The 14250-nt window shown below is 41.2% G+C and overlaps 1 protein-coding gene across 1 annotated transcript in view; it reads left to right on the forward strand.

Annotated features, from left to right (window-relative positions):
• The window catches only part of ZPBP (zona pellucida binding protein), a 192346-nt gene that overhangs the window by 128530 nt on the left and 49566 nt on the right, over positions 1–14250 (forward strand). The window lies entirely within an intron of this gene.

Genomic DNA, 14250 nt, shown 5'->3' on the forward strand with positions numbered 1-14250 from the left:
TATGGTGGGAGAAATTAGCAGCCACTAAGAAGACTGCCCGCTGGGAAAACCACACCCACCATTGGTTCTTACCTGTTGGAGGAACCAAGCATTAGGAGCGTCCAGTGTCCCTTCAAAACCACATGGTTGCCCATAGAAAAAAATCTTCCTTCAGGGTCGTGTCTTTCGCTCCTTGCCCTCGCTCCTAGTCAGTCAGAAAACAAACCCCATCACTTGTCTGATATGTGGTTGCAAGTATTTCTCCGTGGGCAGAGGCCACACTCTGGCCAAGGAAATCTGGGCATCGGAGACCCATCTAGACTCCAGATTCCACTGCTTTCCCCAGGGGGGCTCCAGGAGGCTGTGGCAAAGAACGCCTTCCCCACAGGCCTGGGTGTGGAAAGCACACACAGCCTTTGTCTTTACTGCATCTAATATGGGTAGCATCAGCTGGGCTCTGCTCCAAGGGTTTCAGATCAAAAACCTAATTTAAAGCAGGAATCAGGAGTCATACTCTTGGAGGTATGCAGTTTCTTTGAAAGCCAGCAGTCCCACACAGTAGTAGCTGTGAAGATCTGGATGTATGGTTTTTGACCGGACAAGTGGTCTCTCTTGGAGAGAGTCCTGTATGCAGTTGAGAAGAATGTGTATTTGGCTTTGAAAAGAACATATATTTGCTTTATATGTGGCTGATAAGGCCATCTCTTCCATTATTTTTCTTCAAAGCAAGTGCTTCCTTTTTGAGTTTTGGTGACCCATTTTTAGGTGTATCAATGTATGGGAGAGTGTGAGTCCTTTATAATGTACATATCTTTTGATCACTAAGAAGAGACATCCCTATCCCTATGCCTTTTTTTTTTAACTTCATGTCTATGTTGTCTGATTGGAGTATAGCCACCACTACCTTTTAAGAGTATTGCTTGCTTGAAAAACTGTTTTCTAGTCTTTGACTTTGAACCTGTATTTCCCCTGATTATTCAAATATGTCTCATAGACAGCAAAATGTTGGGTTCAGTTTTCTGATCCATCTTACCACTTTTTGTTTTATGATTGGTACATTTAGACCATTGATATTGTGTGAAGTCATTGACAGGTAGGAGATTTTTGCTCTCATTGTGTAGAAGGAATATGTGTTTTGGGATTTTTTTTCTTAAATAAGCTCTTCAGTTTTTGTAGAAATGGTTTTGAGGTTATGAAATTCCTGAGCTGTTACTTATCTGTGAAGCTTTGTGTTTATCCTTCAAATCTGAATGATTGTCTGACTTGGTAGATTATTCTTGATGAGGCATTTGTATCATTGAATTTTTAAACAGTTTCCTGCCATTTTTTTCTGACCTGATTATGATGTGCTTAGGAGTATTTTTATTTGGGTCTCTCTTGGTTGGGATCCTTTAGGCTTCTTGAATCTGGGCATCTACACTCCTCAGCTCTGGAAATTTTTCATCTGTGATTTCTTTGACTAATGATCTTCATCAACATTATCTTCCTCTTCTTCAGGGGCTCTGATAATTGTTCTATAGCGGGTAGGGCATTCGCCTTACAAGTGGCCAACATGGCCGACCCGAGTTCGATTCCTCTGCCCCTCTCGGAGAGCCCGGCAAGCTACCGAGAGTATTCAATATGCCAGACACAGTAACAAATTTCTCTTGAACTTATTCCATAGCTCTCTTGTGTGCTATTTATTTACTTGGAGACTTTTTCCATTGTGTTTTGTTTTTAGAAGCTTACTGATCTCATCTTTGATCTCACTGATTTTATCTTCAGATTGAGACACTCTGCAGCCATACTTTACATTTATCATTATTTTTAATTACACTTGTCATACTCTTCAGTTCTGTTAATTCTGATAGCAGTTTTGTCGTTTCTGCTCTCATTTCTTCTTTTGTAGTCTCTTATCCTTTATTGGCAACCTGTTTCACTGTTTTCTTTGAGGTCATTAAATCATACTCAGCATGTAATTTCAGTTTTCTTTGTCTGAGAGGTTAGATAGTTGTTTAAACAAGCCTATTAGCATTTATTCAGTAACTTTTGTGGAAATAGAATCTGATTTTTACAAAAGAGGCAAGTTACAGAAACATGATTTACTCTCCATTTTCACTTTAAATTTGCCAGATGACTTAATAAATCAGACTTGTTCCCTTGCATAAATCAGCAAGACTGGAGAATTCTCCATTTGGGGTACCCCATTATTTACTGAGAAGTCCTGGGGATTGGCTAAAGACAGGAGACACACAAATAGTGGCATTTCTTTTTTATCTGACACATCAGAATTACCCAGGCCTGGCCATAAGATGTGAAGATCAGGTCCCATGATGAGCTGGAGGTGATCTCGTGCCTGCAGGGTGAGCTGGAGGTTTCCCTGGACATATTACTTTCTGTAGGTCCTGGCAGAAAGGAGCTCATCCCATCCCCTCTTCAAGGCTGAGCGGGATCTTGATTTCTAGGATTCTGATGCTGAGAGTAGGGCCAAGGCTGGGTCAGTCATTGCAGATCTACAGATTGATTATTTTCATAGCAGGGACTTTTTCCAATCCATCCTATAGCTGGCTTGCCTTTAGAGTCTCTATGAGGTTTATTTTAATTGCTTCTGTCATTTAGACTATTCCCTTTGACTGTTTCCCTAAAAGGGTTTTGGGGTCCCAGGGCTGGTTTTCCTGTCTGCAAGAGAGATAGACTCTATTACAGAGAGGAAGGACTTTTATCTGGATTTATGCAAACTAACATGCAGAAGGTTCAAAAAAGAGAAAAGTAAATCCTCCACTTTACTCACAATGAGTTGCAATACACCTGTTTGCTGTGAGTCTTGGTCAAAAGAAACTATATATCTGTAGGGATAAAGGATACAGTTTAACATCATGTTTAGTTTATTCAATCCCATGTTGAAAACCTTGATTTCCTGTAATCTTTTAAAAGACTCCAATAGTCTCAGAGCTCTGCATCAGGAGTCTGGATCACCCATCTAATAATCTTTTCCACATATCTTGCCACAGAGGTACTAGAACAATTCTGCATATATAATTTGAGTTTCTTATAATAATACAATTTGTTCAGTTCCTCTCAAACACAACCTCAAATTTTCTACACATTTCCTTTACACAAAATTGCCAATCACTGTTATCATTTAGCATGAGAAACCTGTACTCTGCAGTGCTATTTCAAAAGCATTACATCAGTTCTTTAGATGTCCAAAAAGGTTTACAGTGCCCAAAATTAAAGTTCTTATAACACATATTCCTTTGGCAAAAGTTCACTTCACATTAGGAATTAACCGAAACATACTAAAAGGTTTTTTTGTTTGTTTGTTTCTTTTTTTTTAATTAGTGAATCACCATGAGGTACAGTTACAGACTTACAAATGTTTGTGTTTATATTTCAGTCATACAGTGATCAAGTACCTCCACCAGTGCCCATTTTCCACCACCAATGATCCCAATATCCCCCCACCCCCACCCCACCCCACCTCTGTGGCAGGGCATTCCCTTTTGCTCTCTCTTTCCTTTTGGGTGTTGTAGTTTGCAATAGAGAAACTAAGTGGCCATTGTGTTTGATCGATAGCCTACATTTGGCAAGCATCTCCCAACCTGAGCAGAGCAGGTCCTCCAAACACCCATTACTTGGTGTTCCCTGCTCTATCTGAGCTGCCTTTTCCCCCAGCATTTGAGGCTGGCTCCCAAGTCATGGAGTAAACCTCCTGGTCCTTATCTCTACTATTCTTGGGTGTTAGTCTCCCTTTCTGTTACCTTATATTCCACAGATGAGTTCTTTTGTCCCTCTCTGACTCATTTCACTTAACATGATATTTTCCATGTTGATCTACTTATATGCAAACTTCATGACTCCATCTTTTCTAACAGCTGCAAAGTATTCCATTGTATAAATGTCCAAGTTTCTTTATTTAGTCATCTGTTCTTGGGCACTTGGATTTTTTCCAGATTTTAGCTATTGTAAACAGTGAAACAATGAACACACAAGCGCAGATGTAACTTGATCACTTGACTTCCCGTTAATCATCAATTTGCTCCAGCGGGTGCCAGAAACGTCTTCATTTGTCCCTGTTGCGTGCTAGTGTAGCCCAATGGCGTCTGTTCGCTCTAGTAACACGAAGAGCCTCAAACCGATCGTTCATGATCTTGACGAAGAAGTCTGACCATCTGGTAGGTGGGCAGCCACGCGGTCTTTGGACATTCCCTGGAATCCAGTCGGTAACAGCTCTAGTCCAGTGGTCGTCTTTAAATATCATTACGTGACCAGCCCATCTGATTTTTGACACCTTGGCAAACGGGACAGCGTCCCTGATTCTTGATCGTCGACGGATGTCAGAAATCCAGATTCTTTCTTTCATTTGAGTGAAACGTGATATTCCAAGCATAGCTCTTTCAATTCCACTTTGGGACACCCAAATAGCGTTCTCATCCTGTTTGCGTAGGGCCCAGGTCTCTGAGGCATATGTTAATGCAGGAAGAACAGTGGAATCAAAGAGATGTGCCCGGAGCCGGAGGTTCTTTGTCCTCTTAGCTATTTCTTCGATGCTCTTGAAGGCGTTCTAAGCCACTCTCTTCCTCCTGTGCAGCTTGGGTGCCAGGTCATTAGTCATGTTGACTTCTCGACCTGGGTACACATAGCTGTTGCATTCGGAGATGGTCATTCCATTGAGAGTGAATGGAATGTCAGGAACGAGACCATTTCTCATAAACATTGCCTTCATGAGATTCAGCTGTAGTTCAACCTTTCCCTTTCTCGACACATCTGCGCCAGCACCGGTTGATTTTGTTCTTTTGGATGTAGGCCAGTCTCTGTGGCATGAAATGATATCTCATTGTTGTTTTGATCTGCATCTCCCTGATGATTAATGATGTAGAGCATTTTCTCATGTGCCTTTTAGCCATTTGGATTTTTTCTTTGAGAAAGTCTCTGTTCATTTCATTGCTCCACTTTTTGATAGGGTTGGATGTTTTGGCTTGTGGAGTTCATCCAGGACTTTGTATATCCTTGATATCAACCCCTTGTCAGATGTGTATTTGGAGAATATCCTTTCCCAGTCTGTAGACTGTTTTTGTATTTTGGTCACTGTTTCTTTGGAGGTGCAGAAGCTTATTAGTTTAAGATAGTTCCATTTGTCTTATCTCTGTTTTCACTTGCTTGGCCAATGGCGTGACATCTTTGAAGATACCATTAGCTTGAATGTCATGAGGGTTTTGCCAACTTTGTCTTCAATGTACCTTATGGATTCTGGTCTGATGTTGAGGTCTTTGATCCATTTTGATCCTACTTTTGTACATGGTGATAGGCAGAGATCTAAGCCAAGTTTTTTGCATGTAGTCATCCAGTTTTCCAGCACCATTTGTTAAAAAGGCTTTCCTTATTCCACTTTGCATTTCTTGCCCCTTTATCAAAGATTAGATGATCATATGTTTGAGGGGAGATGTCAGTATATTCAACCCCTGTTCCATAGGTCTGCAGCTCTGCCTTTGTTCCAGTACCATACTGTTTTAATTTTTACTGCTTTGTAGTAGAGTTTGAGGTTCGGGAGGTTAATTCCTCCCATTATCTTTTTTCCAAGAACTGCTTTAGCTATTCGAGGGGTCTTATTGTTCCATATAAATTTCAGGAGTGTTTACTCCATTTCTTTGAAGAATGTCATGGGTATCTTAATAGGAATCACATTGAATTTGTACAGTGCTTTGGGAAGTATTGCCATTTTGACAATATTAATTCTCCTGATCGATGAGCAGGGGATATTTTTCCATTTCCTCGAGTCCTCTTTTATTTCAAGAAGGACCGTTTTGTAGTTTTCTTTGTACAGGTCCTTTACTTCCTTAGTTAAACTAATTCCTAGGTAGTTGATTTTTTGGCGTACAATTGTGAATGGGATTGTTTTCTTCATGTCATTTTCTTCTCTCTCACTGTTTGTGTATAGGAAAACCATGGACTTTTGGGTATTTATTTTATAGCCTGCAACATTACTATACAAGTCTATCGTTTCTAGGAGTTTCTTGGTAGAAGTTTTAGGGTTCTCTAAGTATAGTATCATATCATCTGCGAATAGTGAGAGCTTGATTTCTTCCTTTCCTACTTGGATGCCCTTAATATCTTTTTCTTCACTAATCGCTATTGCAAGTACATCCAGTACTATATTGAACAGTAGTGGAGAGAGTGGACATCCTTGTCTCATCCTTTATCTTAGGGGGAATGCTCTCAGTTTTTCCCCATTGAGGATGATGTTTGTTCTAGGCTTGTGGTACATGGCTTTAACTATATTGAGGAAAGTCCCCTCTATCCCCATTTTGGCTAGGGTTTTCATCATAAAGGGGTGCTGGATCTTGTCAAATGCTTTCTCTGCATCTATTGATATGATTGTATGGTTTTTATCTTTTCTTTTGTTCATATGATGGATCATGTTGATTGATTTCCGAATGTTAAACCATCCTTGCATCCCCGGGATGAATCCCACTTGGTCATGGTGTATGATCTTTTTGATGAGTTGTTGAATTCTATTTGCTAGTATTTTGTTGAGGATCTTCGCATCCGTGTTCATCATGGATATTGGCCTGTAGTTTTCTTTTTTTTTTTGTGGTGTCTTTGTTTCCTTTTGGTGTTAGAGAGATATGGGCTTCATAGAAACTGTTTGGGAGAGTTTCTGTTTTTTCAATTTCCTGGAAAAGCTTGAGAAGGAGTGGTAGTAGGTCCTCTTTAAATGTTTGGAAAAATTCACTAGTGAATCCCTCTGGACCTGGGCTTTGGTTTTTGGGAAGACTTTTTTATTACAGTTTCAATTTCCTTGATATGAATGTGTCTATTCAGGTACTGTAGATCTTGTTGATTCAGCCTTGAGAGATTATAGGAATCTGGGAATTTTTCCATTTCTTCTAGATTCTCTTGTTTCGTGGCATACAGACCTTCAAAGTAGTCTCTGATGATCTTTAGAGTTTCTTGGTTTCCGTTGTGATATCCCCATTCTTATTTCTGATTCAGTTTATTAGGGTTTTCTCTCTCTGTTTCTTTGTGAGTGTTGCTAGTGGTTTATCTATCTTATTTATTTTCTCGAAGAACCAGCTCTTGGTTTCATTGATCTTTCAGATTTTTTCTTTGGTTTCCATGTCATTGATTTCTGCTCTAAGTTTTATGATCTCTTTTCTTTTGCCCGATTTGGGCTCCTTCTGTTGATCCTTTTCTAAGATCTTGAGCTGTGAAGTCAAGTTGCTTATGTGCATCCTTTCTTCCGTCCTGAGATATGCTTGAAGGGCTATAAATTTTCCCCTTAATTCAGCTTTAGCTGCATCCCATAAATTCTGGTAGCTCTTGTCTTCATTCTCATTTGTTTCCAGGTACCTTTTGATTTTGTCCTTGACTTCCTTCCTGACCTACTCGTTGTTCAGCAGTGAGTTGTTTAGTTTCCAGGTGTTTGATTTGGTTCTCTATGTCTGTGTGTGATTCACTTCTATCCTCATTGCATCATGGTCTGAAAAGATTATTGGTACTATTTCTATGTTCCTGAGTCTATTGAGGTATGTTTTTTGGCCTAGCACATGGTCTATTTTTGCAAGTGTTCCATGCACACTGGAGAAGAATGTGTATTCTTTCTTTTTGGGGTGTAAAACCCTGTATATGTCTATAAGTCCTTTCTCTTCTATTTCTTCATTTAAAGTTAATGTTTCCTTGCTGACTTTTGTTCTTGTTGATCTATCCAGAGGTGATAAGGCAATGTTGAAGTCTCAAACTACTATTGTGTTGCTAGCAATGTCCTCCTTAAAATCTGTTAGCAGTTGTTTTAAGTATCTAGCTGTTCCTTCATTAGGTGCATATACATTTAAGAGTGTGATTTCTTCCTGTTGTACGTATCCCTTGATGAAGAGAAAATGGCCTTCACCGTCCCATCTGATCTTTTTCAGCCTTAAATTATTGTTGTTGGATACTAATATGGCCACCCCAGCTTTTTTGAGAGAGCTGTTTGCTTGCAGGACTGTTTTCCATCCTTTAACTTTGAGTCTGTGTTTGCTCTGATTGTTCAGATGAGTTTCTTGTAGACAGCAGAATGTTGGTTTAGTTTCTGGATCCATTTTGCCACTCTGTGTCTTTTGGTCTGTGCATTTAGGCCATTGACATTAAGGGAAATTATTGTCATGAGGTTTTGTGCCATCTTTCTGTAGGAGTTGGTTGTATTTATGTGTTTTCCTTATTATCTTACTGGAGTCCCTTTAGTCCTTCTTTTAAATTTGGTTTTGAGTCTATGAAGTTCCTGAGCTGTTGCTTATCTACAAAGTGGTGTATTGTTCCATCGAATTTGAGTGAGAGTTTAGCTGGATAGAGTATTCTTGGTGATGTGTTCATTTCATTGAGTTTTTTTCACTATATCCCACCATTGCCTTAGGGCTTGGAGGGTTTCCTCTGATAGGTCTGCTGTGAATCTAAAGGGTGCTCCTTTGTATGTAATTTCCTTCTTTGACCTTGATGCTTGTAATATTGTGTCTCTGTCCACAGCATCCATCGTTCTGACTATGATATGCCTTGGAGTGTTTTTCCTGGGGTCTCTTTTAGCTGGTACCTCTCTGGCTCTGTGGATCTGGATGTCTGCCTTCCTTAACTCTGGGAACTTTTCAGCAATGATTTCTTTGACTGTAGCTTTTTCATTGGGGTTGTCTCCCTGTCCTTCTGGTACTCCAGTGATTCTAATGTTGTTCCTCTTGGCATTATCCCCTAGGTCTCTGATTCTCCTTCAAGCTGTTTTGAGGTCTTTTCCTATTGCTTGTTGTTCCCTATGGAATTTCTGTTGCTCATCTTCAAGCTCGCTGATCCTCTCTTCAGCTGCACTTTTCCTATTGCTAAGGGCACTTACTGACTTTTTAATTTCATCTTTTTAATCCTTTATTTGTGAGACTTCTTTTTGTAGCTTTTTAATTTCTGCTCTCATTTCTTCCTGTATTTTCTTGACTATCTGTTCTGTTGTTTCTTTCATTTCTTCTTTTATTTTCTGGATATCTCTTCCATTGATTCTTTGAGTAGATCCTTGAACACCCTTTGCATTTCATCCTGGAATTCTTTATCGAAGAGGGCATACTTCTGGAGAACCTCGGTTGAGGATTCGGGATTCTTTTCTTCGCATTCTCTTTGAGCTGTTTTTTCATGTTGTTTTGGTTGCCTAGAGGTAGAACTCTGAAATCACAGGTGCTATTCCCTCTTACCATGGGAAAGGATTTTGGATAAGGTTGGTCAATGGTAGTCACCCTTCTACCTTTCTGAGTCCGATTTTCTTCTCAATCAGGTGTTATTCTTTGTTTTATAACCGGCATTGAGTGAAACTTTGGAGGAGGTGCTATTTCGTACTGAGTTTGTACAGCTCATTTCAAACAGGTCTTTTGTTAGAAATGGAGTAGGCATTTTGTATTATAGTAGAGGTGGTCAGAAATTTTTAGTCGGTATTAGGTGACAAGGTATGGGATAAAAGTTCTGAGTGCTCGGAGTGGAAAATATAACTGTGTCCTCGTAAGTGGTAGCCTGCCCAGGAGAAGGCCACGCCCACTTTGGGAGGCCACGCCCCTTTGTAGTGGCCACGCCCCTAGCCCGTCCCAGAGTCACTCCCATCCGGGATCCTGGAATGGAGGAGGGGCGGTGGACAGTCCCTCAGAGCTGGAGCTGCGGTGGGTGTCCCCCCTCTGGGGTTCAGCAAAAAAAGGCGTGGGGATGGGGGGGAGGAGCAGCTCCCGGCTTGGGCTCCCCCTACCCACCTGGAGAGGAGGGGCCAATTAGGTGATGGACTGTCCCAAGGAGCTGGAGCTGCGGCGGATGTCCCCCCACTAGTGGACTAGTTATTTTCTTGACTGGCATCTACTTGTGTTCTGGGGCAGCTCAGGGCCTTGCACCTTACCCACACAGTTTTTTCTCAGAAACCACTAAAACCAAAGGGGCTGTTAACTGCTTGAATTTTAAAGTGACTCATTTTTTTTTTTTCACTAAGAAGTTCTGAAGCTGGTATGGAATTCCAGCAGGAAAGCCTCATATCTTTAAAACTTGTACCAAGGTATAATTCTGTGGCTTCAGACTATCAGGCTGCTACAGTGCTATTATATCCATTATTATCATTAAAAGGTAAAAAGGTAAAGGCCCTCCCGTTGTTCGTCGATTTGCTCGAGTGGGCCCAGTAACGTCTCCATTGGAGACTTTGTTGTTACTGTGTCTGGCATATCGAATACGTCACAGGGAGCTTGCCAGGCTCTGCCGTGCGGGCGAGATACTCTCAGTAGCTTGCCGGGCTCTCTGAGAGGGGCGAAGGAATCGAACTCGGGTCGGCCATGTTGGCTGTGTGCAAGGCAAATGCCCTACCGCTGTGCTATCACTCCAGCCCATTATAACTCATTATTAACTCTTTGATAAATAGTTCTAGAATTTTTAAAAAAATTTTTATTAGTGAAACGCCATGAGGTACAGTTGTAGACTTACAAATTTTTGTGCTTGGGTTTTAATTATACAGTGTTCGAGTACCCATCCCTCCACCAGTGTCCATTTTCCACCACCACTGATCCCAGTATCCCTCCCACCTCCCATCCCCCCTCATCCTATCCTGCCTCTGTGGCAGGTCTTTCCATTTTGTTCTCTCTCTCCTTTTGGGTGCTGTGGTTTGCAAAAGAGGCATTGAGTGGAAATCATGTTCGGTCTATAGTCTACTTTCAACATGCTTCTCCCATCCAGGGAGGATCCTCCCAACACCATTTACTTGGTGCTCCCTTCTCTATCTGAGCTGCCTTTTCCCCTAGCATGTGTGGCTGGCCTCCAAGCCATGGAGTAAACCTCCTGGTACTTATCTCGGCTATTCTTGGATGTTAGTCTCCTATTTTGTTACTATATGTTCCCCAGATAAATGCAATCTTTCTATGTCTGTCCCTCTCTTTCTGATTCATTTCACTTAGCATGATACTTTCCATGTAGTACCACTTGTACGTAAATTTCATGACTTAATCTTTTCTAAGAGCTACATAGTACTCCATTGTGTAGGTGTACCAAAGTTCCTTTAACCAGTTATCTTTTCTTGGGAACTCAGGTTTTTTACAGATTCTGGCTATTGTAAAGAGTGCTGCAATGAACAAACAAATGCAGATGTCACTTCGACTATACTTTTTTGCCTCTCTGAGATATATTCCCAAGAGTGGTATTGCTGGGTCAAATGGGAGCTCAATTTCTAATTTTTTAAGAATTGTCCATACTGTTTTCCAAAAGGGCTGAACCAGTTGGCATTCCCACCAGCAGTAGAGGAGGGTCCCCTTCTTGCCACATCCACGCCAATACTGGTTCTTTTGTTCTTTTGATGTGGGCCAATCTCTGTGGTATGAAATGATATCTCATTGTTATTTTGATCTGCATCTCCTTGATGATTAGTGATGTAGAGCATTTTCTCATGTGCCTTCATGCCATTCAGATTTCTTTGAGAAAGTTACCGAAAACCTCAGAGATCAAGTAAAACACTGGTAGGGGAAAGTTTTGCAACCAATTTTATAACTCTAGAGTCTCTCATTTTGAACTAAACTATTACTCTTTGAGCCTGATTTTTATGTACCACAATTATTTCAACTCACTAGATTTTCTGGTCAGATATTCTAATAATACAATACAGAAACAAGACAATTATGTACATTTTGACACACTAGCATATTAAAACACTTGTAGTGTCAGTGTTTATGAAACCATGAGAAAACTTTCTTTGATTTAATTTTGACAGTTTCTGTACCTCTGTTATTAAACTAAATAGCGTAATTTCTCATTAAAATTAGCTGAGACTTACAAGGCAAAGCTGTGTGCTGTCTCAAAAGTTCTTATCTCTCTTCTTCTTTGGGCTCTCACATTTAAGTGTTCCACACAGACAGACACACTGACTACATACATTACATATATGTACACACATGTGCAATTGATTGATCAATCTAACCTTTCAGGAATGTCAGGGAGAAATCCGATGGACTGAGAAAGGAATGAGCAGTCCCCAGGGCAAAATTAGCCCTATCAGTCAATTGGGAACCTCCTCCCCTGTTTCCCCACCTGACCAGTCTGTTTTCTGTTTGTTAAAACGTGTCAAGAAAACTCTTTAGTTAATATAAAGCTTGCAAACTCAATACTGGCAAAGTTGTAGGCCTAAGGTGGTCAGACGTTTGTCAGGATAGACTTTATCACTAGATTCTGAAACCTTACACTGATAATCTTTGAAAAGTTTTAGAACAAAATCCTGGGGCTTGGGAGCCTCTTTTGAATTTTCCTGACCCATACTTAAAAGGACACAGACTTATACAAGACACCAGCAATACAAATCGAAGACTATGCTCCACAAAACATCCCCTGCTGGGGAGAAAAATGGTTACAAAGGACAATTAAAGACTGTTCAAAAGAAAAGAAGAACCCAGAAACCTGACTCCCCTCCTACCTGGAGAAGACAACAAACAATAGGGGCTTCCCCCTGGAGTTCGGGTCTCTATGAACCATACTGCATCCAATTTTTCGCAATTTTAGACTGACCTTCAGGGCCCCAACCAGTCTGAGACAGACTTACCTATTGAGGCTTTCTACTTATGGGCCATTATTCAAATCCTGGGAAAGCCCCCAAATATTAGGGTCCACAATTCGAACACAAGACACCCATAAGGAGTTGCAGAGATTTTATTAAAGAGAGTTGTTACAGAGAGAGAGAGAGAGAGACAGACAGAGACAGAGACAGAGACAGAGACAGAGACAGAGGCGGGAAGGAGGGGGGTAAGGGGAGAGAGAGGGAGGGGAGAGAGGGATAAAGAGAGGAAGAAAGGAGAGAGAGAGAGACAGAGATAGAGACAGAGAGGAGAGAGAAAGGAGAGAAGAGAGAAAGTTGTTACGGACTGACCCCGGCCAGGGCTGCACTCCATAGAGAAATGGTTGGGGCACGACCCCCACCAACTGCAGGGAAGGGTTTAAGTACCCTAAAACCAAATTGTTTTTTCTCCCTAACTGATCTGTAAGCTGATAGGTTAGTGACACCTGTGGGTGCCCCTTTGTTCTATTTTTATCCATGCCTGGCTGACCACTAGATTCCTGCTTCTTAATGATTGGCTGACACACGGCTGCTGTGAGCATTGTAAATTTTGTTAGTTCTGTTCCTTTTCCCAAGATGTGGTCTCAGGATCCTGCCCAGTTCAGCTGTCAGTTACATAATCATACAGAATGCTAAAATGTCAACTAATAACTAAAACGGCTGCTCTTTGGTTCATGCCTAAAATGGCTATACTTTGTTTCTAACATTAGTACTGCAAGTGTCTTCCAGCCTGCTACTGTCTTTGTTCAGTGAGCTTGTTAAGGTTCTGTGCTGTTTTCACTTTGGTTTTGTTGAAGTCTGGACATGAGTTTTTCTACTTTGCCCTTCTACCAGAAAGATTTCTGAGAAAATGAGACAAGTGTTGCCTCATCTCCTTCCCAGCTAGAGCTGTTCTAGCCAATTGTGTTACTACTAACTAGTTGCTTAGGGTTCCATATGAAAATTCCAGGAATCCTTCCCTCCCTCTCTCCCTCTGTTCCTTCCTCCCTTCCTTCCTTCCTGTGACTATGATCAGGGGTTAATCTAGGCTAGGCACTCAGAAATCACTCCTGGCCTCTGGTGGTTGGGTATCATATTGGATGCCAGGACTCAGAGGTTCGCTGATTCTGAAAATATTTTCAATGATCTTGGCCCTTTCTATCCTCTTGACATAATATAGTGTTCAATAATTCTTATGACTATTATTACCTTTGTGAATGTTTCTGGTATATGGTTAGAGTTAATGTTATGCTAATAAGAGTCTGTCTTTGTGGTAGTGAAACCCTCTACAGAGACTTAGAGTTCTTTCCCAAGAGCAGCATGTGCCATGAGTGATAGATGCAGGAGAGTGCTGCTTCTGTGATGCCCAGAAGTTGCTCCTGTAGCTCCTAGGGGAGCATGACTTGATGGCGGGCTGGGGCTGCTGCTATTTAGTTGGGAGCTCACCCATGCAAACCTCCGTGGTCCAAGTTGGTGAAAAGAGTATAGGAAAAGGGTGCTTGATACACCCACACACCAGGACACTGAAGGAGCTGTGGTTGCTGACCACCAGTTCCCTATTTACTTGCACTTGCACCCAGAGGGAGGTGTCCTACTCCTGCTTTTTGTCTTTTTATTTTATTTTTTGTTTGGGGGCCATCTCTGCAATACTCAGAGCTTACTCCTGGCTCTGCACTCAGAGATCACTCTTGGTGGGGTTTACAGTCCCTATTTAGGTGCCACGGATTGAACCCTGGTAAGTCAATTTTATG

This window comes from Sorex fumeus, unplaced genomic scaffold (genome assembly GCF_029834395.1).
Source record: "Sorex fumeus unplaced genomic scaffold, SorFum_2.1 ptg000128l, whole genome shotgun sequence".
Taxonomy (NCBI): Eukaryota; Metazoa; Chordata; class Mammalia; order Eulipotyphla; family Soricidae; genus Sorex; species Sorex fumeus.